This window comes from Corylus avellana, chromosome 3 (genome assembly GCF_965113065.1).
Source record: "Corylus avellana chromosome 3, dhCorAvel1.hap1.2, whole genome shotgun sequence".
Classification (NCBI taxonomy): domain Eukaryota; kingdom Viridiplantae; phylum Streptophyta; class Magnoliopsida; order Fagales; family Betulaceae; genus Corylus; species Corylus avellana.
Window position 1 is genome coordinate 1,219,918 of NC_142492.1, and position 4,586 is coordinate 1,224,503.

A 4,586-nucleotide genomic window follows, 5' to 3' on the forward strand; every position below is an offset into this window, starting at 1 on the left:
GCTTTAGGTGTACGTACTTCGGTTTGGTATTTCAAGTGTTCTTCACCATTTTTTTTAATTTTTTTTTTTAATATTTGATACTTTATTAGTGAAATTTCTTCTAATAATTTCCACCCCTCGAAGACGGAAGCATTTGTACCAAACCTCGTAAATAGTTTATTCTATGTGGCTACTGGCTGTCCCTGATTTTTCTGTCCTTTTCTCTATTTTATTTTTCATTTTAATCTGTTATAGCACCTATAATATTATCCTCACTATCACATAATTTGCAATATCTTCCTCAAATTAAAATTTTGTTATATATATATATATATATAACCCTAAAACTTTTTCAATAATGCAAAGAAATTGGAAAGGTCGCCTCATGTTTTGTTTGCTTCCTTGAATTTTTTTTGTATGGGTAGGTACGTGGATCCATCCTTGGTTGTCCAATCCCCATTTGCCTGGTTTTTTTAGGGGTAATGCTAGAAAAAAAAAAATATATATTATTTTTTCTTTTATTTTTTTTAAAGTTAATGTAACTTTTAAAAATATAATTTTATCAAAATTCAATAGTGATCCATTTTAAATCCAATAATAATTTTAAAAGTCGCATCACCTTGAAATGAACAGAAGACAAAAATCTTATTCTTAACATTACTCAATTCTTCACACTCTAAAACTTATCCCCCTTCAACCGACTACTTACGGTTGTGTTGTTTATCCAAATGAGATTTAAGGAAGGTTAAAGGGTATTTCGAGGGTTATGCTTTTATTTGGATTCCCTTCATTGAGGATCCGAAAATGGTTAAAAGGTCTCAAGACGGTTATGCTCATTCTCAATATTCCTTGCTTGTCCGCAATTTGTTCCGTTTAAGAAACTTTGCATACTTTTATTGCCTTTATTGGTTATTCCTATTGCTTTAACCCGTCTTGTTTTTTATTTTTATGTAATTTCTCGTATCAAAAAAAAAATAAAAAATAGCCTTTTGCATTAAGCCACAAACATGGAGAGGGCGATCCCATATCACGTTACCAAACCTCAAATTTATCTGATCATGTAAATATATTGCAGCGTTGAGATTCCCACTTTTTTTTTTTTTTAATTGAATGAAGGAAAAAGACTACAGGGGAGGATCTTTCCCATTTCTGATCCGGATGGAAGAGAGAATAGGCGATCCTGTGGGAATGCTTCCAAAAACAAGATGGGAAGCGGCCCATTTAGCTAGAGTATGTGCCCGAAAGTTGGCACTACGTGAAACCTTCAAAGCATTCCAACTTTGAAAATGAGCTAAAACTACACTAATATCAGAAATACAATTAGCAAAATTCCAAGAAGAGAAAAGGGAAGGGTTATTAATAGCTAACACCACTAGAAGAGCATCTCCTTCCAAAGAAAGAAAATTACAACCAAAAGAGGCTGTCAGTCGAGTGGTCAGCAAGGCTGCAAGGGCCTTTCCTTGAAGGGCATCTAGACAATTTAACCTCTGCGTGGCAGCACCTACAATAGCACCCTTTTCATCACTAAGCACAGCAGCAGCAACTGCAAAAGATCCCTTCACAGCAACATCAAAGTTGCCTTTTATCCAACCAGCAACAGGAGGGATCCACAAAGAGGGAAGAGCCATCTCTGACCAAGCTGAAAGATGCTTATTAAAAGAGCTAGAGACTTCAAAGAAGACTTTACTGGGGATAGGCTGCACCCCTTCATGGATGGATCCGGCTTAGGTGCAGTAGTTCAAAACTACCGCACCATGCTGTAGCCCAAAGCGACCCCAGTTGAGCAATAAAAAAAAATTAATTAAAGTAATAATATAAAATTAATTAAATATTAAAAAATTAATAATAAAAAAACTAAAACTAATAAAAAAAAAAAAAAAAAAACTTATCATCTCCATCTTCTTGTTGCTCCTCTTCTTCTTCTCCGGCTCGTTCATTTCTTTTCTTTTCTCCTTTGCTTTCTCTGAGAGGAAATTGGGTTTTGGGGGTGGCCGGACCACCCCAAGGGGGTGGTTTCGGCCACCCCAAGGGGGTGGTTTCGGCCACCCCATACTGGCCAAAGGGGGAGAGAGCCGGCTTTGTTACGCTTTGCGCTACATAAACAAAAATGTACAGAAAAACCCACTAATCAGAAACCCAAATCCAGCCAAGAACAGCAATCAAAAATCAAAATTTTTCTGCAATTTCTCTCACAGCGCCGTCTCTCTCTCTACCCTCTCTCTCATAGCTCCGTCTCTCTCTCTACCCTCTGTTTCTCTAAAAATCTCGCCTTCTCTCCCTCTCGTGCTCTCCGTCTTTGGGTCTCTCTCTCGTCAACTCTCTCTCTCTCCCTCTCAAAGAAAGCAAAGGAGAAAAGAAAAGAAATGAACCAGCCGGAGAAGAAGAAGAGGAACAACAAGAAGATGGAGACGATGAGTTTTTTTTTTTTATTTTTTTAATAATTTTAGTTTTTTAATTATTAATTTTTTAATATTTAATTAATTTTATATTATTACTTTAAAATATTATTTTTTTATTGTCCAAAACGACCCTAAACTGGGTCGTTTTTGGCTACAGCATGGTGCGGTAGTTCAAAACTACCGCACCTAAGACGAATCCTTCATGGATAAGAAGGTTCCTACATCTCCAAACAATATCCAAAATAAGTGCCGCAAAAAGTTGAAACTTCCTAACTTCAACCTTGGTAATGCCAAAAATAGCCATAAGGGAGATTCCCACTTGTTTGGTTCTGGTGGGGTCTTTCATTAGTTGTTGTCGAGTGAGCCATGCTTGGAACAATTATACAACCACCGTATACATGTCAGATTTGTCAGATTTGCTTGTCGTTGTCAAATGAGTTTTTATGATATGTATCGAGTTTTAGTTATATCAAAATGTGAGTATAAGAGTATATAAATTAACAATAATTTAATTTATTTAGTTAAAGTTAAACTTTTCAATCATATTCGCTAATTTTATGTTGCCTACAAAATTTGAGAAAGAAAAGTCTGCACTGTGAAAAAATTTGAAAGAATATGAGTAAATCTCTAGTGATACAGATGTATCTTGAAACTATATATATATATATATATATATATATATGACGCAAAGTAAATCATTTTCATGATTACCTTTATGAATTCAATAAAATTATTTCAAATCTAAAATCTAGTAATTAATTAACGTGAATATTCTTGACTTCTTTTATTTTGTTCTCTGTTGTTCTTTTGAGAGCATTTTTTTGTCACTACATATTGCTTTATAAAAGAGATTTTGTTTCTATAGGAGTAATCATAAAAGAAATACTTATATTTTATTTTTTGTGTCTTTTTAAAATTGATGTGGCTCTTATAATTACCATTAGATTTGTGATAAATTATTATTAGATTTTAATCAAATGATACTTTTAATAGCCACGTCAATTTTAAGAAGACATGAGGGTGACATTTAATATTACTCTTACTATAAAGAAACGGAGAAATAACACTTGTGTATGTATATGGTGGTGGCCAAAATAAGATACATTTAACTAAAAATGAGACATATCATGTGCTAAAGAACCAAATATAGATGTGGTTGTTGGATTCAAAGTTATAATAAAGGTGATAGGTTTTTGTAATGCCTCAATGACGACTTTGTCTATACTTCTATTTATAACAAATTATAAGATATATACTTGGCTTTGAAATACAAATTGCAAATATTTGAAACTTAAATCAAAGAGAAGGTTGTTAACAATATAACGCTTTTTGAATATTTCATTTAACCTGGTCTTTAGCTTTATTTCTACTTGTTTTATCTGGTGTATTCAAAACTGAGCAAGTTATTCCAATAAGGGAAGTGTTAGAGAGCCAAACAAATGAACCCAAAAAAATTTTCAAAATGACGTGGCCGACTGTGAGTGGCAGACAAGGAAGAGGAAATTGCATTTTTATAATTTAAAAGCCCTTTTCACGTTAGTTTGAAAATTTTTCTAGGTTCATTTGTTTGACTCCCTAGCACTCCTCTTCCAATAAAAGTTGATTAATTAATTAATCTTTATTGCTATTATGATTGAGATATACGAGTAATTCTAAAAATTTCTCTTATATCCCTCCAAAAATGAGGTGGCTTTTAAAATCACATTTTTTGTGGGATATATATAAGAGTGACACAAGACTGATTTCTAGCATTACTCAAGATATACACGGCTCGTCAAGTAATGCTACAAGTCACTTTTGTGTCCTTCTAAGAATAATGTGACTCTTAAAATCACAATTAAGCTTATAATTAATTATTATTGAATTTTGATCAAATGATGATTTTTAAAAGCCACGTCATTTTTTAACGGACACAAGAGCGACTTCTAAAATTACTCATACTTGTCACAACTTAGGGTCTAAATCAATAATTTCTTTAGTGATAATGTGTGTTTTATATATATATATATATAGTGAAGAAATTTCATACGTTACAAACCAAACCAATGATAGGTGCTGTCTCAGGACTGAAATGAGTTGGATTAAAAACTTGATTATACTTTTTGTCATATATTATTTGCTAGTGTATAAGGTTTATGTCATGACTGTCGTCGATGTTTTGTCATATTAGCTTTTAAATTCAAAAATAAACTATGCTATTAAAATTTA